A 23090-nucleotide genomic window follows, 5' to 3' on the forward strand; every position below is an offset into this window, starting at 1 on the left:
TATTTTTAATTATTTCATGATGTAATGTTATAAGCATGTGTGAGAATAAGGGATTGTATCCAATTATTTCTATCAGGCAGTTAATTTATTTCTCTATTGCCCTTTCAAATGCATCACTATGATGTATTTCCAGTTACACATGTTGTTTTATACTTGTCAGATTAATTTCTTTTAAGACACATTCTCAGAAGGGAAATTGATGAATGAGAGATAACATGCATTTTTAAGGCTTTCTAATATTTTTTCAGATTGTCCTGAAGAAGGCTTGTACCAATAAAATCTTTACTGGCATTTTAGAGTTTCTGTTAAGCACACACCCATGCCGACCTCAGGCACTATCCTTTTTCATCTTCAACATATCACACCCCTGCTGGGCTCTCAGAATTTTGTACATATATTCTAGTTATGAGTCCTTTTCAGATTCAAGTTTTGCAAATATATTCTGGTTTGCAGCTTGCCTTTCCGTTCTTTTTTTTTGTTTTGCACAGCAAAATTTTCGATCTCATACAGTACAGTTAAATATTGTGCACATTCATGATCTATAAGCCTGAGAAGAGAGCTTTTGTAACTATGAATTTAGCATTAATCACACTGAGCACGATTGTCCAAAAAAATATATTGAATTAAGTAGTAGTGGTGGGATAACCGCCAAAGCTGGGGGGAAGCCAGAAAATTCTGGAAGGATCTAGACTGAAATAGTTTGAAAAGGATATTCAGAATCTTGCTTTTTGCTAAAGGAAGCTCAACTGAACACTGTAAAAGTTATATCAGGGTGTTTTCATGTGAATACTTACAATTCCTGTTATTTTTTATTTTTCCACCTCCAGTGTTTAATTAGTATTATTAATAGTAAAAGCTGTAAAGCTTTGTTTTATATTATGTGATCTCAGCCATCTTCCTCATCTCAGTAGCAATAATAAAGGGAGGGTTTTCCTGTTGCAGTCTCCGGACCTGTGGGTTCAGTGTTACGTCATCTCTTGAATGGGGAACATGCCTTTAAGAGTGGATTACGTCCCACTCTCAGTCTCTCTGATGGGACACAGGAGAATTATGCATTCCGTTTCTCATTCCACAGAGAGAAGGGTCCACTGTTAAAGAAAGAATGACATGTGGATGGAACTGGGGGGTTTTACACCGAGTGAAATAAGTCAATCAGAGAAAGACAATTATCCTATGATCTCACCCATATGTGAAATATAAGAAAGAGTACAAGAGACTGTAAGGGGAGGAGGGAAACTGAGTTGAGAAAAATTAGTGAGGGAGACAAACCACGAGAGACTCCTCACTGTGGGAAACACACAAAGGGCTGCAGAAGGGGAGGTGGGTGGGGGGATAGGGTAACTGGGGGATGGGCACCCAAGAGGGCATGGGATGGATGAGCACTGGGTATTATACTGTATGTTAGCAAATTGAATTTTAAAAAATTAATTTAATTTAAAAAGAAAGAATGACAAGCAGTGCCTGCTGCTGCCTCCAGAAGATTCTCCTCTACCTCTCAGATTTCTCTCAGATGTGCCCCCTCCATCCAAAAGTAGCCCTCTACAAACAAGCGAACAAACATGAGCTCCTTTTCCTTCCCCTTGTTCACAGATCTTGCTATGCATAGAAGCAGGCTCTCTGTATCTCATGGAGGTGACAAGCAAAGACAAGCCCAGACCCCTGAGATTTCAGTGTATACTCTGGCCACTTGCTAAAGCAAATGCTCCCTGCCGAAATAGTGTAAGGTGACAGAGGAAAATAAAACACATTTCCTCATAATGTCAGGATTTTCTCCTAGTGTGACCTGTGAGGTGAAAAGCCTTCAAATTCAAGATGAGATTAAAGTCATTGGAAATGGAGATCTACAGGCCAGAGGGAGAGAGAGGGGAAGGGAGAGGCTTAGATGGGGGTGAGGGGTAGATGCTGGGTGAGGAAGGAAACAGAGCAGGAGAAAGGAGGAAGGAGACAAATGCCGGGCTCTGAGTTCGCTCTTCCACTGGGATCAGTGATGCGGCTACTGGGCCATCCTGTTGACGCAGCTGCCTTTAGAGGTGAGGTGGATCCCTCACCTGTGACAGTACCTACTGCAGCCCCCTTCAGTGCTGGACTCCGGGGCAGCGCTGGGGCGACAGGTCACAGCAGAGGTAGCTGCACTCCCAACAGTCAGCAGAGTGTGACTGGACACACTCTTCGACTGAGGCTTCCGTGCAGGGTAGGGTTCCAGGCCAAGCTTAACACCCACACCCGCCTTCCCTTGAAGACATCACAACAGGTGTTTAATGAACTATGATATGTCAGGGCCTATTTTACGCAAAGCCCCCATTTGCAGAGGATGCAAACAAGATGTGAAAACTCTCGTTCTTGACCTTGGGAGAACTTGGTAAATGAGAACCGAAATGAGTGAGCAAATGAATGAAGGAGTGAATGAATGAGTGAATGGTTGGATGGAGCATTGGCACTTAGTGCCTTTTGTAAGAATTGATTTATTTATTTGAGAGAGAGAGAGAGAATGAGCACACATGCGCAGGAGGAGGGAGCAAAGGGAGAGGGAGAATATCAAGTGGACTCGACTGAGCACGGAGCCCACTCAGGATTCGAGCTCATGACCCTGAGATCACGACCCCAGCAGAAACCAAAAGTCTGACGCTTAACTGACTGAGCCACTCAGGCATCCGACGCTTAGTGCTTTTTAACCCACAAATGAATATTGGATTATGAGTTCCAGGTCAGGGTGGGGGGATCCTTGTCTCTCTTGCTTTATTTCCAGTATTGGCATGTAATTAGACGGATATTTTAGTAACAAAAGGGGGAATAATTGTGTGTTTGCACCTCTCTAATGTATGAGTCTTTAGCTCAGAGAGCATACCCTCACTAGGTATGAAGAGGACAAAGGCACCATTTTTAATGCACCTTTTTGGGTCCTCATCAGACTCACTAGAAGAAGAAAGTAGATCTCTGGCTCAATGTGGGGAAATGCTGCAAATTCTTAGCCCTTCTGATAAGGTTTAGTGCAGATTTCAGCAGTGGGGAGAGAAGCACTATTTCTGACATCTGCGCATCTGGGGTTGCCATGTCCAGAGAAGGAGTGACTCTGCCACCAGAGCCTAGCAGCACAGACGAGAGACCTTCCTGTAACCTCAAGACCCCCCGGAGACAGAGGGACAGGACTCTTTCTTTGGAACCTGACTGGCTAGAATCATGGCTGTTAGTGAATGGCCCTAAGTGTGCAGAGGCTGGGCGTCCCCTCATGCGTAAGTAACCAAGACGCTCTTCAAGGCTATACTGCTAAAGCCATTTCTGTTCTTACTCCCCAGCACTTCACTCTTCGCTTTTCACTTCAGTTGATGGTCAAATGGCTGCATTAAAAGCAGGGTGCATTTAGTCCACTTTTAACGTAGACTTTAGTAGCTTCAGATAATTTAAGGGATGATCCTGAGTAGTGATTTTCAAACTGAGGCCCAGTGTGAATCAGCTGGAATACTTAAAAAAAAAAAAAAAAATGACTGGTTTCTTCTCTGACCAACTGAATCAGAATGTGTTGAGGTATAGATGGAGGAATTAGCATTTTATAAAGCTCCCCAACTCATTGACATGTGGCCCAAGTATGAGAAGCACTGGTTATCAGCTTTCCTACTTAAAGCCACAGGGCACCTGGGTGGCTTGGTGGTTGAGCATCTGCCTTGGGCTCAGGGTGTGATCCCGGGTCCTGGGATCGAGTCTTGCATCGGGCTCCCTGCAGGGAGTCTGCTGCTTCCTCTGTCTGTCTGTCTGTCTATCTCTCTCTCTCTCTCTCTCTCTCGGGGTCTCTCATGAATAAATAAATAAAACTTTTAAAAATATAAAATAAAAATAAAGTGGGGTACACAGATGAACATCTGGGAGATAAGCATCTCTCAGAAGCTTATTAGAAATGCACAATATCAGGACTCACAAAAGACCTGTAGACCTAGAATCTGCATTTTTACAGCTTTCTCAGATAACAGTAACATTCACTAATGTCTCATGCTAAGGGAGAAACTCTCACAAAATGGCACACACAAAGGAGTTTGGCACGTGAAGAGGAGATCCAGAACCCCCACCAATACATTAATAAGAGTTGTCTATCAAGTATCTGTTGAATGAATAGATGATGTGAGGTATAAGGAATGTGAAAGAATGCCAATAAAAAAAATATCTTCTCTCCCCTGATCGATGGCTCTCTGGCCCAGGCCTGGCGTTGCTGCAGAGGAAAATGCACAACTGGAAAAATGCATTCACAGGAGAGGTGCGGAGGTCACTTACTTTCACACCTTGGGGTCAGGGCTGATGAAATTCCGTGCCGTCAGATTTTCACAGATGGGAAGCCAGAGCATAATAAGGAGTGGGGCGTCCTGTAGAAGAACAGGCCTTGCGGGCGGCCCAGAGGGAGGGCACAGACACTGCCTCCTTGGGCAGGGCCGATGCCCGATCTGGGTGTGGCTCACCCATGGCACTGCATGGGGTCCGCCCCTCGATTTGCAAAGATGAAATCACTGGTGGGCTCCTGATGGAGCCAGCATCATAGCCAACAAAGAATTTTGAATAAATAAACACGAGGGACTCCTGGGTGGTTCAGCGGTTGAGCCTTTGGCTCAGGATGTGATCCTGGTCCAGGGATTGAGTCCCACACTGGGCTTCCTGCGAGGAGCCTGTCTCTCCTATGTCTCTTCCTCTCTCTCTCTGAATTTCATGATTAAATAAATAAAATATTTTTTTAAAATTAAAAAAAATTAAACATACTTTCAAACATTTCACTTGGGGCATAGATTTATTTTTAATTTTAACCATGTTTTCCAAATGGTTGTGATCACCACAGGCCACTCTAAATGTCTACCGTGGACCATGCAATGGGCAAGATAGCCAGGGCCTCAGTTCCTGGCATGGGTGCCCTGAGAGACCTTCTCCTAATTCCTACCTGTCTGGGTGTTAACCCCAGGGAGGATCTCTTCCATAAATGAAAGCTTTTACTTTTTGCAGTACAGAGAAGCTCAACGTAAGTCTAAAAATGAGTTTTCTGCATGTGCTTAGAGTTGCCTGAAAAACTTCAAGCAAACAAACACCCCTAAAACCGAACCTTCTGGCTTTTGAAATCAATGATCTACTAGCAGGGCACCCCAAGCACGTGAAACAATGAGTTCAAAGACCGCCCCAACACTGGCCAAGGGGGAGGAAGCGTCTCCAAATGGCATGTAATAGTAAAAAACACATGGGTGGTTTAGATAATTACGCCGTCCCTTAAAGCCTGGGTCACGACTTTTGGTGCTACGTGATATGAGGTGAGAAATAAAACATCATTGAAGGATACACAGACATAACTCCTGCTCTCTCCTGTTCTCTGCAGAAGGAATGAAGTCACAGACAGACACATGTCCCTGACAGCACTGATCTAAACATCTACAGACGTGGCTGGTTCCTCCGATAGCATGCACAGAACCAGGCTCCCACGGAGTCCTTCTTCAGGGGCTTTCTTTCCACCACCCTGGAGCTGTCTTGTCAATCCTCTTTCATACATACATACATAATTCATACACACATAAAGTGTGTACACACACACACACACACATACACTCTCCTCAGTTTTAGAAACCTATACACACACACACACAAGTAAATCATGCATCCCAACAATAAGACGAGAGCCATGTGCTTTATTTATGGGTGGAATTTTCAAAGTGAATAGTAAATTTTCGCGCCTTATAGCCTGTTTGACAGTATAACTGATTGGATTCATCTCCAATATGCAGCATGACCTTTATGATTCTGGTGTTCAGAAGAGGTTTTAGACTTAGTCTATCGCCTCATGGATTCGCTCTGTGTGGTTACCTTCCATGGAATGTAATTTGCCCTTTTGAGCATACACTAACCTGCATTTCATTATCCTGTGTTCTCATGGCGTCTGCCGTGTTTACTTGTTGAGCACTCTAAATCACTGCAACTGTTTTTACCTTAAATGCTTTAAATGCCTTCTTGTTGCAGCGTGATCATTTATTCATCTTTTCAACGAATCCTTGTCCAATACTCAGCAGAAAGGAGAGAAAATGCTTTCTGCAGTTTATACAAATCACACTCACAGCAAATTGGCTCTGTCTTCAAGAAATTGGGCAGTCTTGGGAAAAATTTGTCCATATAAATAGAGTGAGGCCAGGCAAAGGGAGTAGGAGTAGTGCCGGAAGTGTGGGCACAGAGAAAAGAAAACCTCCCACTAATAGATAGGACCACAGAAGGCTTCCCAAAAGAGGCATATTGGACCCACTGTGGCTAGGACTGGAGCACACACAAAGGGAAGAAGAGTCCAGGTAGAAGATGCAGGATAATGTCAGGAGCTGTTGATGTCTTGTTTCTCCCTTAGGCCTCTTTCATCAGGCATGCCTTATTTCTTGAATCAGACCCCTAACCTTCAAGAGTCTCTATGACTTAATGGTGAAACTCACAAGTGCTAGATCCAGAGGCTTTGGTTTACATCCTGGCCCTCCCACTTTTCAGATGGGTGATCTTGAGCAAACACTCTGGGCCTCCGTTTCTCCATCTGTAAATCGAAGATGCTAGACATGCTACCTACCTCAGATGGTGTTTGTGAGCATAAGGTGTTCATATTCATAAAGGGATTGGGGCAGTACCTGACCCCTAGTCAGCCAAGAAAAGTGTCAGTTCTCTTTGCAAGAGTCTAGCAGATTTTCCAACATTCTGGTTAACAGAAATTCGACTCTCTTTCCTTTACTCTGAAGGTAATTTTTAGCATCTACCAAAAGGGCCAGATATTGTTTTCGAAACTTGAGATTCAGAAATGACCTCATGGCCCCAAGCCTCAAGTTGCTTACCATCTGCCAAAGGACACTGCTCCACACTCGGTCCATATTCAGTGTGGAAAATGAACATGTTGTAAGAGTATCATGCTGTGCAAGAATGAATCAGGGAGAACAGATAAAAGAAGAAAAGCTTCACAGGGAATGTAGTCAGAGATGCTGGCTTTGAAGGACAAGTACTAGTTTCCCAGGCAGACGAGACAGAGGGACTGAGTCCAGACCTAAGGAAAAAATCTACCAGAGGACAGAGGCATTAACTCATGTGCGGTCTTCATTCAGCCCAGGTTGACCAGAAGGCAGGAGAGAACATATCTGGTTTGAGGCTGTAGGAAAGGAGCTGGGGAGGATGAGGGTGAGCTGGCTTCTGATGGATTGTGAACAAGACAGAGAACAGAGAAATATCTGTCCATCGTTTATAACTCCTCTCCTCAATTTCCTAGGACAGCCTGGAACAAAACTCATTGTAAAATATCCGGTAACATCATGGAGCCAAAATCATTCCAATAATCAAGGTGAACTTCTGTTTAGCATACGCCAGCTCCTATCATTCCTTCTTACTTCTGTCCTCCACGGCACAGAGCGCTCAATGGAAGGATGTTTGTGATCAAAGTGATTGAAAAAAAGATAATTAAAGTGAGTAATTGTGACATCCATACCAAAACAGGAGATGATTTAGAAATTCAGAAGAGCTTCACAAGTATGTATGACTTCATTATTATACTTTTTCTAAAAAAAAAAAAATGAAATTCCACACTATATGAAATCTCTTCATAAATATAAATTGAAATCATGCAAAATTTTCAGAAGTGCACATTCTATCTTACAGATAGTCCTGTGTTCTCTGACCTCTGAAGGGATTGGATTTCCCTAATACTTTGTTTGATATATAAAACCTTCAATTTAGTGGCTAATAAACTCTCACATGACTCTGTGTGCTATCCTTTCATATCAACCCTCGAGGAAAGTGCTAAATATCAACTTTTGCTGCTGAAAAATGGATGCTCAGAAAGAATAACTAATTCCCTGAAGAGTAAGTAGCCCTTAATTGGATGATCTATATTTCACACTGCAGCACTCCGCTTGCATTTGCTTGCTGGATTCCATGATTCTTCACCTGAGTCATAGGTGAATGTCTTATCTCCTGGACTGGCTTGCTACGGCTGCTGTAACAAAGCACCACAGACTGTCTTAGAACAACTGAAATGTATTGTCCCACTGTCTGGGGGCTCAAAGTCCAAGATCTCGATGTCAACAGAATTGATTCCTTCTGAGGCCTGGGAGAGACAATTTGTCCCAGGCCCCTGGCCCAGCTTCTGGAGATCCACTGGCAATTTTTGGTGTTCCTTGGCTTTTGAAAACATCTCCTTGTATACATGGTATTCTCCCTGTGAGTCTCTGTTTCCAAATTCTCCCTTTTTTTTTCCTTGGGAATACCCAAGCTATAGTGAGAGAGGCAAGTTGTGGGCATCAGGAAAGGCTGCCAGGAGGTAGAGGCCTCTGCAGCTCATCGAAGAAACCACAGGCTTGAAGAGTCTGAGGAAGATCGGACACTTAGCAGGATCTGGGCCAAGATTCTTCCTCTAGACATGGCACTTGGCCCAGAGTAGACTCAGCAATATGGCCAAATGTTGGGTTTACAGTTCTGGCAAAGGTTAAACTCCTTCTCACTAAGAGAGATTGGATCCGGCATCCTAAGAGGATGATGTAACAAGAGTCGGGAGGGGCAGCTGCTCTGTGGAGGTTTATGAATTCACACCCTTGGGGCACAGGGAATGGATGGATCATAGATACAGAGGAGACATCAGAAATACTGAAATGGAAACACAAGCTGAGAGGAGGAAAGAGTAGGGGAAGAAAGAAATGAGATGCCAGCCCCTTGGAAAATCTCTAGCTGAAACATTGGGGGAAAATACATCTTCAGATCAACTGGAATTTGGATGAAATTAAAAAAAAAAATCTGAAGTGTTGAAAATACCTCAGAATATAGAACAGAAGCTAATTAGGAGAATGAGTGTTTGAAAGACACAAGTTGAACTTGAATCCCACCTTGGTCATTTATAGTTGGGGGATGTTAGGTGAGCCTTTCTCTATCTGTGTCTTCATCCCCTCATGAGTGAAGTTCAGACAGTAGTACCCCCTTCACGGTGCAATGCAAGGGCTAAGTGAGCTCAGGAATGTCCAAAGCGTATTTGTATAAAGAATGGAATGCCAGGTGAACAGTACAGACTCAAAAATACTGGTTTTCGTCCTTCTTTCTCATACTTTTGATTAGAACCTAACGTATAGTCTTCTGAACTTATTTACAAAACAGTTGTGTTTATGAAATGTAAGCTGATTCATGAAAAGCAGAACAGTTGCATTCATTCTAGATCTCAATATTTTGGACTGTCTAGTAAAGTCACACTAAGTGGAAAGATAAGGATTTGCAAGAGCAGCCCTCAGAAGGGGGACGAAGATTACTTCTTCCTTGGGAGTAAGATTGAAATGTGTAGACCTCAGACCAGTGAACGCACAAATGGACTGAGGGTAGAAAGCTGAGCCCAAGAAGATAGGGGTCCCCTGATTGTGGCTCCTCACCTGAGTCAAGTCTGAGGAGGGTACAACTCTCTGATGGGGGAGGAGTGGAGATGAAACATCAGGAATAAGAAACCTACTTACAGAACTTCAATTGAATTAGAATATTCCTTAATCTGCTCTTTCTTGAGATGTGTGCCTGTTCCATAAGGAAATCAATTTCTGTCTACCTTGAAATTTCCGGGTAAATCTAATCACCCATTAATTTGATGTTTCCAAATGTCCATGAACATTCTCATTGTTTTTCATTCTGTTGGGTAATCGGTTAAGATTCCATCCGTCATGAGTGTTCTTTACTTCTGGGCAGTGGTGTTGCTGTTTAAAAACCCAGCACATCAGCTCGGCACCCGTGGTCAGCTCCCTGGGGATGCTTGGGTTTGTAGCATTTGAAGGAGATCTGCATACTCAGTGAAAATTAATCTTTTCAAAAATAGTTCAGCGCACAAGCTCTGTACAAGTAAACATCAGAAATGTTAACCCTGTCTAATAAAAGGCATATGCAATCTCTTAGAGGAACATTTCCTCGGGTTGAAAATTGTATCAGGGAAGCAAATTCTAAAAGGAAACCCATAGAATTGCCTGTTGTTTCTCAGATGCATTCAGCTGCCTCTTGAAGACATAAGGGCCTCCCTGTGAACTGCTACATCGGAAATAAGACCAATTATTTTCCCCCAAGCCCTTATACGTGGACATCAGGAAAAAATATGTATAAACTGACTATATTGATTTTCAACTCTTTAAGCCAGAGAAGGTAATACTTTACATAAAGGTACTGAAAGTAAGTCATTTTGACTTCTTAAGACAAGAGGTGTCTGCCCCAATTACACAATTATGCCTTTGGGAGCAGCCACGGACCATAATTAAATGGTCAGGGTAAATCTGAAGTTTTTCTGACACCTAATAAACCATTTCCTAGGTAAGAGTCTCAGACATTTGTCTTCAATATTCTTTTCTATGAAATATTTTTGGGCATTGATAAGTAGTATATGCATTTTCATTAATTTTCAGCAGTAATTTATTGATCACTTCACATATACTATAAATATACTAAATAAGAATTAAGAAGCTAAGGTACAGATTAAATAATAATCCAACATAAGCACTTAATGTACGGTACTTGCATGTGGGAAATATGATTAAATGCCGTCTATTAAATTTGAAAATCTGGCTCAACACTTTGTGTTCCAACACTTGGAGTGTGTCAGTCTAAGATCAGCTTATTTTATTGTTTTTGTAATGATTACCATGGCTGAAAGAGACTCCTCGCAGCGATATGCAGGGAGAACCCATGTCTGTGCTTTCTAAATTATAATATTCAGTATTAAATCCCATCTGCCAATTAAGTAAAAATTTGTGCTAGAATTTGTCCCACAATTTTTCATCTTTTATAATGTCAATTAGTTGTTCTCCTAATTGGAAGGTATTCCATTTTTGTATTATTAACAGATGGGTTATAATCCCACTGAAACTCTTTATTTGAATTTTTATTAAAAATGAGAAATTATGTTTCCAAGATTTTAAAAAATATATGAATGAAGGTTTCATTTTTTCTTGTTTAAACAGATGAATTACTTATACTATTTTTGACAATGAAATCACATAAAGATGGAGATATTTCTCAGCACCTGTTTATAAAATGTTCTTACCAACTAAAAATGATTTCTTTAAAGAAAATGTTACTCCTGCACTCACCATTACACTGTCATGTTAACTTGAAGGAAGGAAGCATATTTGCTTTCATGACAGTATCTACTGGGCAGCATACATCTGGGAGTCACTGGCTCCCTCTGTGATCTGGCTTATGAAGGGCTCGGGTTAGGAGCAAAGGTTTTAACTCCACCATTTTCTTGAAGTGCATGTGTGCTTACACTACTGGGGTAATCCTAAATCTACTAGCTCTCTGCAATAATCTTCCAAAATAATTGTCCCGTTGATAAGGATGCTGAAATGACATTAGACAATATGGTCTGTCAATCCATAAACAAATAAATAGAGGTCAATAAATCTGAATTTGCTATATTGAGCAAATGAGTGAAAGTCCAGCTCTAACCCCTTGCACATAAAAGGAGTCCCTCTAAATCCTTCCTGGAGTATATGACATAAGTCTCAGGTAGTACATGGTATGTGATCCTCTGACAGGTGGAAGAATGAGGATAGGAATAGATATATAAAATGGATATATGATAGATGATGATAGATAGATGATAGATGATGATAGATAGATGATAGATAGATAGATAGATAGATAGATAGATAGATAGATAGATAGATAGATGATAGATAGATAGATGATATAATTAGCCATTTCACTACTTTCCTCTGGAACACCAGTGTACCACTTTGTGGATCCTCTGAATGCAGCATCTCACATTGCCACATTGCCATCACTGTTCTCTGACAATCGGGTTTCCCCAAGTATCTACAAAAGCTCCCTTTAGAAAAGGGCATGAGAATCAAAGTGGCCCATCAGAACTCCTCAGCTTTGAATAGAAAGAGGCTACTTTCTAAGGATATTTCTCTCTGGATTCCTGGACTCACATGCTTTCTGTGATACATTTCTTTACTTCACACACAACCTTCCAACAATTTGACTTTTTCTATAAATTGCCCAGACTCGGTTTCTCTCGCTTATGACCCCAGACCCTTCATGGAGACGATGGAATGAACCAGTCCTCACAGTACTGACGTGCATGCACAGCCCCTTCCCTTGTCATGTCCCCATACACGTTCTTTTCAGCAGCACCAACAAACACAGAACCTACGTATACGTTCTTACTCGCTGATGCTTTACAAATGCCTACTCCATTTCTGGACCCCTTCCAGGAGTCCAGGAGCCTCTAGCCCACCTAACCCTCTACATTGCCAGTTCTCAACCCAAAGATCTGTCTCTCCCTGATAGGATCTCCACCATCCCACCAGGCTGATTTTCCATTATGCAGGCTGATTTCAGTAATTTCCATACCACATATAAACTAGAGCTTTCACTCGGTCACCTTCACTGAACAGTGAGTTTGTGGAAGAAGGGACCCCACAGTAAACACATGTCTGAAAAGAGAGACCTAGAAGGTTGGATCATGTAGTAAGTAATCCTCCCTTTCTATTCAGGCATCATGAGGAAGAAGCTGATGCTGGTTAAATTTAATCGACACCGCTTCTGCTTCTACAGTTTTGGTATAAAACCAATTCCCTCCTTCAGGGGAAGATACCCACTGACATTACCAATGCCCAGACCTAGAAGCAGGCCATTCTCTGCAGATCATGCCTTCCACATTTCCTCCTTATGAGCTTCCCTCAACCATAGGTCATGGTGGCTTCAGGGTAATCTTCATTTTTGTTTATGAGGCTTTCTGTTGCAAGTTTATAAATTAAAAATTATATGCATTCTGTCCTCCTACTCCCTTTACTGGTTCCTTGATGGAATTTATGTCAGCTAATTGTTCCAACAATGCTTCAACACAGTAAAATATGTATTTACCCAACTGTACATGGGGATTTGCAACAGTTTTGACAATTAAAGCATTCCAGGCTTACTTAGAAACAGACACCTTAATTGAACGGTGATGAAGATCAAACTTCTACTACATTTTTATATACTTACCTCATCCATTTTTTTTTTCAGAAAAAAAAGGAATTACATTTAAAAAAATCATCATGTGTTTTTTGCTGTGAGGATGGTATCCGTCTTAGGGAGAATAGAAATCCATGATTCAAAGATAAAGTTGACAATAATGCCACTGAGAACCACTGCTTCTTGAACACGGACTGAAAAATTCCTGAAGCTCTCAAGCAAAGAAGTCATTTATTTTTCCATATATCCCTTCCAGGAGAGAACCTGGATGGTGTTTTCTAGGAGCCACTATGGATGCTTAACCAAAAGGAGAGTGGAGATAAGGAAGGAAACCAGTATTTAAAGCAAACAGAGTACTTTCTCTTTGTTGTGTGTCTGTGGCAGATGTGGGCAGAGGCAGGGACCTGGAAGCAGGATGAGCATGGGAGGACATTGTTGTCCTCTGGGCAAGACCAAACTGCCATACTTCTATCTTCTACTCACACAGAGATGGAGGGGGAAGCATGCAGACATCTACCACTTGCTCACTCACATCTACCAAACTACTTCCAGAGTCCATTTGGGGTATGAAACTCAGGTCATAGGGATGGTCTAGAAGGTGAAGAGCTAAGACAATGCTAAATAAATTACTTAATTCTCACTACTCATGGGTTAGGCATGCAGGCCACTATTATTTCATTATTAAAAATTAGAGGAACTCTGAAACCCTGAGAAATCTGGGAGCTCTGAGAAGCTAATCCTTAGACACCACATGGTATCTCAGCCAATCTTCTCAGCTATTCCAGGTGATAGACATTATTAGCTTAGTATCCCTGATTTTTAAATAAAATAAGATACTAAGGAAATATCTTGTCCAAGGTCTTTCTGCTAGTTACTGGGAGGAGCAGAATTTAAACATAGGCCTGTTGTATGTATGTGTTAACCAGCCATGATTCCTCAGCTGTGCAAAGCCTGGGGAGCATCTGGACCTAAGAGAACAAGAGACTCTTGGTAAAAGAGTAAGTGTGTGAGACAGAGATATAGTCTGTGAAATATACTCAAAATTATAATAAAATCACATATTTGCATGACAAAACAAAATGAATACCTTTTGTTTTTCAATGCCAAGCAAAGAAGTAAATTTTGCCAAAATATCATGTGGTAGTAGGATGTAGAGTTTCAAATTATGTGAAGTATTTCATTTATCATGTTGCTTTATAAATTCTGTTTGTATGTGTATTATTGCTACTTAACTGTGAGCTCCTTGAGGACAAAATTTTGATTATACTCATTTTTATGTCCCTAGTACCTTCCTCTCTGGAGTGAAACCATAAACATAATATATATATATATTTACCTCACTCTACAAGATATTAAGAACTCTCTTCAGTGTGAAGTAGTCTATCACAATAAAATTAATGTTAGATTTGTCTTTAAAGTGTAATCTTGACTTTGGACAATGAATCCCAGACCTTTTGAAAAATCTCATTATATCTTGGTTCGATGTTTTCCATCTGCTTGAAAAAGGAGTTATTAACAATACATAAATCACAGTTGTATTAGTGAAGATGTTTAGGTGGTTTACAAGATTCAGACACCAAAACTGAGCTTCAGGAAAATAGTAGAAATGTATTGGACTGCATCAACCACACTGAGGGAAGAACAATGTGCTGCACAGGACCAGGGATAAATGAAATGAGGACTCTAATATCAACAGATCCTTTTCTCCATTCCTCATTCATAGTTCTTTTTCCCAGGTGAGCCTCATTCCTCGGAATAGCACCATTACCTTATTGGAAAGGTCAGTGTGAGCAGGTCTCACACCTCATATCTCAAAGCTCTGTCACCAGCCAAGTGTGTTTCTCCCACCTCACCTTCCTCAATTCCAGAAAGGTCAGGGAAAGGGTCTGATGTGATTGGTTTGGGTTGAGACTGTTCTTAGATGAATCAACTTTTATGGAACCACCTTACATATGCAATTAACGTAAGATCTTTCTGTCATGCTAGGCGAGGGTGAAGAAGACAGGAGAGAGAGAATAGAAGAGAGAGACACTAACGCCAGTGTCTCTGGAATCTCATTGACCACAGAACACACCGGAGGGAGCATGCAAGAGCCCTGACTCTTCTCTCTGCCGTTCCTCTCAGTATATGTGTATCTTTCCAAGTTGAGTTTCTATCATATAACATCACTTATTTTTAAGATCACGATCCCTAAACACAAGCCAAGTAGTTCATTTCAAAGTCATGTGAATAAGAAGCCCTCTTTTCTGATCTTGGAGCCAAATTTGGCTATGTTGAATTTATTGAGAAATGCTATGCTGTTGTCCAGCTTGACTTACCGATGTGTCTATTTGAATTATATTTTAAGTACAATTCAAGGGAGTTTCAAGGATATCTTATACTATGCTTTTCCCTGTAAGTGGTCTTTAAAGCTTATTCCCTTTGAAATATACATGGTGAGAAAATAGATTAGTGGTTTTCCATAAGGTTTAGCTGGGTGGGAGGATAGAAAGGGGAAAACTAGAGGATGTGAAGGTTCTTTCTGAGGTGATGACAATGTTTTTAAATTGCCTGGTGATGGTTGCACATATCTATAGATATGCTAGAAACAAATGAATTATATAATTTAAGTATTTGAATTGTATGGTGTATTAACTATATCTCAGTAAAGCTCTTTAAAAAAAACTTACTCCCATAATTAAATTAAGTGGCACTTTAATACAGAAAGATGGAGCCAAGTGTTCAACCATGGTCTGTAAGCCATGGACAAGACAGTAGGGTAGTTAAAAATATGAAAATACAATTATGACAACTAAGAAAGAAAGACATAGTAAATCATTTTTTCATAGTAAATCATTTCTTCAACAGCACAGGAATAAGAATGGATCTTAATTCTTTGTTGATTGCAAATTTATGAACCATCTCTCATCTAAAGATAAACAAAGTCTCTAGGAACAAAAAGGCTCTGAGTCCAGTATCTGCCATTCCAGGTTCCCCCAAGACTCCTTGTTTCTACTTTTGTACAAGGCACATATGCTATAGGGGAAGTAAGAAGAAGGTAAGTAGGAAAGAAGAAATAAAGAGGCCTCAAATAAATATTTAAACCCCATGGGCACACAGAAGTGGGTGTAGTATAAACAAAGGAAGTTGAGGAATACTGTGGCACATACGGTACAAGCCCTCATGTTTAGTAAGTGCTGGTGGAAGATGATCTATGTGCAGAGTGGGATGGGGGGGTAGTGGGGACAAAATGAAGAGATCATACTAAAGGATGGAATATGGGAATGGAATTGGGATATGACTTGCAAACATGGATCTGGGAAGAATTCACAAGCTAAAAAAGTCAAGACAACACTGTCATGTATTAATGAAGAGAGTTCCTATGAGGGGAGGCTAGTGCAGACTCTACTTCAGTCCAGGGAGGGGTAGCTGCTATTAGGCCAGGGAAGGTGCTAGAAAGGAGTGAGGAGAGAGAAAAAGACAGCCAAAATTCATTTGGCTGATGGGAACTTCTGGCTGCCATCATTACAGTATGCTTAGGAGTCAGGGCACATCTTGCTTATAAAGGAATGTCAAAGAGGTCACAAGACCATCAAAGACTGAAGGAACATCTGGATATTCCAAAATAAATAAATAACAATAAATAAGCATATACAATCTAGAGGCTTTGTAAATTCTGGCCCTTGCATTATCTTCCCTGCTTTCTTACCATACCAAGATTATTGGAAAACTCTAATTCTTAAAAGGTTATTTTAAGATAAATTACTTTCCCTAGAGGGCATGCCCACTTGCAGATAGCTGGTATAACAGACAAACCAAATAGTTGCTACAGTTGGATGATTCAGAGACACAGCATTTTCAAGCCTAAGTCACAAGAAAGCTGGGAGTGAAGGTAGAGGTAAAGCCATTGCATTAATGGCCCTAATACATCTCCGTTCCCTTTCTCCATTCTCTGGGTTGTTTATCTTTGTGGTTCTTCTCACTGAAGAGTTGGGTCCTTTTCCAAATTCTGTGACTCTTAGTGGTCATGTGACTAGCTTTACCAATCTAATGCAATGGAAGTGACCATGCATCACCTCTGCCTTTGCTCATGTTTGCTCTTGTGGCAGAAGCTTGGGCTCACCAGGGAGGGAGGGAGACACATGGGACAGAGTCAGATTTCACAGTCATCCCAACTGGGGCTATCCTAGACTAATCAACACTCAGCTGACTACCAGACATGTAGCTGAGCCTAGTCAAGGCCAGAGGATCCCTCAAGAAGAGCCTAGTCAACATTTCTGATCCAAGGACTCTTGAGCTAAACAAATATGTATTGTGTCAACTCAGTAGGTGTTGTGATTGTTTGTGATGAAGAATTATGGCAGCAGGGGTAATTAATGAAGGGACTAATTGTGTGTATATCTCAGTTGTGTCTGGTGCCGTGCTTGGCATTTACACTAACATTAACTTAAAATATCAATATCATTATCCCCATTATATATTGCATAACCTCATAAAAATAAGTAATGTTTTTCAAAATCACTTAGCCAGTGATTAAAATAGGGTTCCAATCCCAGGTAAGTCTGACTACAAATGCATGGCTTATTTTTTTCTTACCTGTTTGTATTCTACTGTATTTACTTTTTCTACTCCATAAAATAAGACAATAATCATCTGAAAGCAAACACAGCTAAAACGTTGATGGTGTGTGTATATCTTAGGACTGAACATAGGCTCCTCAGTGACCTGAAAAACCATATCATCAGTAACTTAGTATAAGTGAAATAAAATGTGTCAGAGAGTTGGACAGCTAGTAGTCACAGTCTTTGTGGTCTACTTGTGTGCTGTCAATCTTAAACTCCAGTTGATCTCTACCTACCCAGCAGTGTGGACCCATAATTAAAAGTAAACCAGATATTCCACATGTACACTGCACTGAGTCTTAACAGACCTTGGCCAGAATCTGAGTCGCCCTGCCAGAGAACTGGGCCAGCCTGAACAGTGAATTCACCTGGATCTTGTATCAACCTATTGTGAACGCTGTATTAAGACAGAGATGTGACTTAGAATTATCCAAAGTTGTCAGATTCTTTCATATTACAGGAGATCATGAACTCTCCTTTAGAACAATGTGTCAACACCCTGTGCCATCTGCTTTCTGAGCATGTCTACAAGAGACCAGAGCACTTCATCCCCTATGTTCATTGCTAGATTTGCACACATCTGCAGCAAGTGTCTCATCTCCATCTATGACAATGGACAGAAGACCACAAGGTGTTTTGTTCTTCTTATCTGTAACAAGCTGTTTGATGCTTTTATAGGCTTTCTGCTGCCTCACATTTGCCTGGTGTGGCCCTTTCTGCTTCAATCTTGGGCTGAGCAGGACAGAATTTGGGCAGGGGTAGGTTGCCTTCTCTCTGAGTGTGATTTTTTTCTGCAGTCATAGGCCAGTCTTTTAACCTGAATCCTATCTTTCTGATATGATATCAACTACTTTTCTGGAAAAGAGTGTTCAAGGTTCCCATAATACATAATGAATCAAAATAGTGTCAAATACAAGTCTAATATAAAGGATATTTTTTCCTTGGTATCAAAAAATATCCAAGAGGGAAGGGACCTGGGAGACAAGCCTGTTCAACAACTTCTGGGGTGGAGAATCTGGGAGCCAGAAAGGGAAAGGACACCTCCAGTTAACAGGGCCAGGGGGACACTGGAAAGTGCAAGCCACACCTCATCTGGCTCTGATGTCAGTTTCTTTCTCTACACTATGGCACCTTCTTACCCTCCACTAAGATTTCTTTTTTTTAATGGTGAAAAAATTTATGTTTAGATTCATAACCAGCTGGACTCACTTTAGATGATCCCAATTTTGTTGGCAACATCCAAGGCATCATAGTCAGAAGCCAGTTGACCATATGCCTTCATCTCTCCATCGGGCCTGATCAAGGTGTTGATCTTAGCCACATCAATGTTGTAGAACTTCTTCACAGTCTGTTTGATCTGGTACTTATGGCCTTGACATCCACAATGAACACAAGTATGTTGTTGTCTTCTATATTCTTCAAGGTTGACTCGGTAGTCAGGGGGAACTTGATGATGGCATAGTGATCAAGCTTGTCTCTCCTGGGGGTGCTCTTTCAAGGATATTCGGGTTGCCTTGAGAGACACAGGGGCTTGGGTCATTGGAATGTAGGTGACATGTGAATCTTTTTTTGTGTGACTGTGCATGCCTTTTTACACTGTTTTTGGTTTTTAACCCAAAGCCTTTTCTTTGGCTTCATCTTTGGTGGGACAGGAGCTTCCTTCTTCATCTTTGGAGCTATCTTCATGAAAGGCTCCATTAAGATTTCTTGGTTCGGTACCTGTGATCTTTCACTCATGAATGAATCTGCTTCAGCTTCTATAATAAACACCACAAACCAGAGAGCTTAAACAGAAGAAATTTATTTTCTCATATGCTGGAGGCTGGAAGTCAGAGATCAAGAGCTGTCACAGTTGGGTGGGTTCTGGTCTAGGGATGCTCTTCCTACCTTGCAGATAACGTCTTTCTCTCTGTGTCCTCACATGGCAGAGAAGGAGAGCTCTGGTGTCTCCTCTTCTTCCTATGAAGACACTCATCCTACCATGACGGTCTCTCCTTTAGCAGTCTGTCTAATGCTAGCTTCTTCTCAAGGCTCTGCCTCTAGTACCATCATAATGAGGTCAGAGCTTCAGTGTATGAATTTCAGGGGGCACAAACATTCCATCCATAACAACTTGTTTGCACTATGACTACCTATAATCTCTTCATACTGTGTGTCTTAAATGGCTCTACTGGAGAGAAATAATCAAAGATAAGCGACAGTATATGTGAATAGGTGTATACTCCCCTACTTTATTTTCCACTGGTCAAGTGATCTCTATTGCCATAGTGAAAAGGTATTATCGAGAGGCCCAAAGCACAAGAAAGCTTATTGTAGTCTGGGGCCTAGACCAATAAATTTCTAATTTAATATTTTATTAACTTAATAAATAAGGATTTTCTTCTTCTGCAGTATGGTCAGAGAAACACTGCTGGAAAATTATTTATAATTATTTTTACACATGAGCTTGCTGGCTGGAAAGGGAAGTAATTGGAATGGAGACACAGAAATGCCAAAGAGTTTTCCTCTGGGCAGGTAGCCAGTCCTGGATCTAACATTGGTCTCAGAGGTTTCTGCCCATCCTAGATGACATGTTGCTGTTGTTTTGATGGACAGTAAGAGGAAATGAGGGGAAAAGTGAGATGCAGAGGTCCTAGTCGCCTTACAGAGCACACCAAACATACTCTCCAGGAAAAAACACTTACTACAGCACTTACTTGCTCCTTACAGATCACATTTCAGAAAACATGGGCTTATAATCAAGAATCTCTAAATATATGCAGAAAGGGAACATCATCAGAAAGGAGAAGTAACACACTTAGTGCTACAAATAGTGCTAGCTATCAGAATCATCATAGGTAGAATGTAAAATAAGTATATGTAATTTTGAAGAAAATAATGTTTTAAAAAATGATAAAAGCATAAGAAACTATCAAGGATTACTCAAAAGATTTCAAAAAAGGATGAAATAGAACCTGAAAATATAATATGTAATAACTGGCATTAGATATACAATGAGAAGTTTAAATGTGAGATTAGACTCAACTGAAAAGAGAATTTATAAACAGAAGGATAGATTTGAAGAAATTATAGATCAAAAGAAATCATAGAAAATGCTAAATCGAGATTTAAAGCAAGAAAAAAATAAAGAAAACAAAACAGCAAAAAGACAAAACAGAGCAAATGAGATTGAGATTAAAGTGGAAAAAAAAACACCCAAAAACCCACAATACATCTTCTAAGAGCACCAGAAGGAGATAATGTCTAGAATAAGAGAAAGGAAATATTGAGATGATGACTTGTTATTTTAAGGACAGATGAAAGACACTAATCTTCAGAGTTAAGATACCTATCATATTCCCCCAAAAAACTAAACAGAGTTCACATTTCCAAAAATTATACTGGGCATCTGGGCCAAAGAGTATTCATTACAGTAAGCTGGAACTTGAAATATAGGTTATCTGCAAAGGAATTATATTATATTGAATTCATACATAATATTTCAGTTATACTGAGGACTGACCTCTCAGTCGCAAAAATTATAGCCTGAAAGCTTCTAGAGCCAGCTAGGAGAAGAGTTTATTATTTCCTTAAAAAGCTGAACACAACGCCTAGTAAATTCTAGCCATTCCCTCAACAGGATTAGAAACATATGTCTTCACAAGGACTATACACAAATGCGCAAAGCAGCTTTGTTTGAAATAGTCACATTGGAATAACCCCAATGTCTATAAACAGGCAAAAGGATAAACAAAAGTGGTATATATATTACATAGAATGCTATTCAGGAAAAAAAAAATGATGCATCTATGGACAAGGATAAATCTTAAAATCATTATGGTAAGTGAAAAAAAAGGTTAAAAGAAATGATTACACTTTTTTGATATTCTAGAAATACGCAAACTAATCTATAGTTACAGCAAATAGAGGCAGTGGTTCCCTGACTGTGGGTCAGAGGATGTGTGCTGGAAAGAGGCAAAAGGAGTATTTGGGGTTGACGGAAATATTCAATATCTGAATTGTGGTGATGGTTTTACTGTACGCAGATGACAAAACTCATCGAGTTGCAGGCTTTAAATATCAGACTTAAATAAATTTGTATAAAAGACATGCGTACTTAAAAACTTACATTCACTGTGATGTAGATTTAGTACATCTGTGTATACAAGATAAGATGATTCATGTTCAAATAATGAAGGAGATGAATCTATATCATTGCAAGATTTCTAGAACTTATTCTCTACACTAGCAGCAAACAATGGGAAATAAAATTAATAAAAATTATGAAATACTTGGGGATAAATATAATGAAAATTGTTGACAGATTCAACAAAACATCATTGTGAGTTACTGGAAAGCACATAAACAGAACGAATAAATGTCATGGGCCTCACGGATTTTAATGTGTGTTTCTCTCAGGATACAGACACTGAGTGTCATTTCATGAGCTTCTTTGCCATTAGTGCATCTTCTCTGGTGAAGTTTCTGTACAAATGCTTTTGACTATTTTTAAATTAGGTTTTTGATCTTATTTATGACTTTTGAGAGACCTCACATAGTGCAGATGCAAATCTTTTGAGATACATGTTTTGCAATGTTTCCTCCCAGACTGTCTTATCTTTTTACTCTCTTAACAGTGTCTTTCTAAAGCAGATCTTTTTAACTAATGTATTTTGTATGTGTTCTGGTTTTCATGGCATATCTATGAAACTTCTGTCCAACCCAAAGTCTGTGTGTTTTTGGAGAAGTTTCGTGGTTTTATGTTTTACTTTTAAGTCTATGATCTATTTTGAGTCCATTTTAATTCATGGAGTGATACAGATATAGAGATGGTTTGCTTTTTTTTTTTTTTTTTTTTTTTTTTGTATTTTGGCACGTGAAGTCCAATTGTTCTGCACTATTTGTTGAAAAGACCATCCTCCATTGAATTAGCATTGTGCCTTTGTCAAAAATAAATTGTCCATGTATGTTTGGATCAATCTCTGGATTCTATTATTTTCCATTGATCTACATGTCATCTTTTTCATGTTTTTTTTTTCAATACCAAGCTGCCTTCATTACTCCAATAAGTTTTGAATCTGCTAATATGAGTTTACCAAATTTGACCTTTTCTTCCAAAATTTTGGTTTCTCTTATTTTGAATGTAAATTTTTGGGTGAGTTGCTTCTATGACTGCATTGTGAGAAAAGTCTAATGCCCTGACTAGAAAAAGCATTCCCTGTTTGAGGCAAGATGCTCTGTGTGCATTATCCAACGCACCTCAAATCTTGAGGGCTTCCTGTCTGGCTGGGGGGACAGGCACTATTTATTCTGGCCCTGTGTGAACACAGGAAATTGTTACCTTCAATGTTTTGGGGATTCGTTTTTCTGCCTCAAGAAGTTAGCTCAGGTACATGTGCTGCTTTGCACTCGTCATAAATGAAGGACCTTCTGGGGCAGATTCTGGGGCTCCTTCGGTGTTGCATGTCACCATCCAGCACTCATCCCTGAGACTCTGAGTAGCTTAGTGTCCTGGACCCTCAGATCTGTCCCCTCACTTTGGGGGAGGCTGTGGTGCTCTGTGTGGCA

At 40.3% G+C, this 23090-nt stretch overlaps 1 pseudogene; it reads right to left on the reverse strand.

Moving 5' to 3' along the window:
* Positions 1 to 18753: 18753 nt before the first annotated feature.
* Positions 18754 to 19229, reverse strand: LOC144324734 (large ribosomal subunit protein uL23 pseudogene; annotated as a pseudogene).
* Between the last annotated feature and the right edge of the window lie 3861 nt (positions 19230 to 23090).

This window comes from Canis aureus, chromosome 12 (genome assembly GCF_053574225.1).
Source record: "Canis aureus isolate CA01 chromosome 12, VMU_Caureus_v.1.0, whole genome shotgun sequence".
NCBI classification, from domain to species: domain Eukaryota; kingdom Metazoa; phylum Chordata; class Mammalia; order Carnivora; family Canidae; genus Canis; species Canis aureus.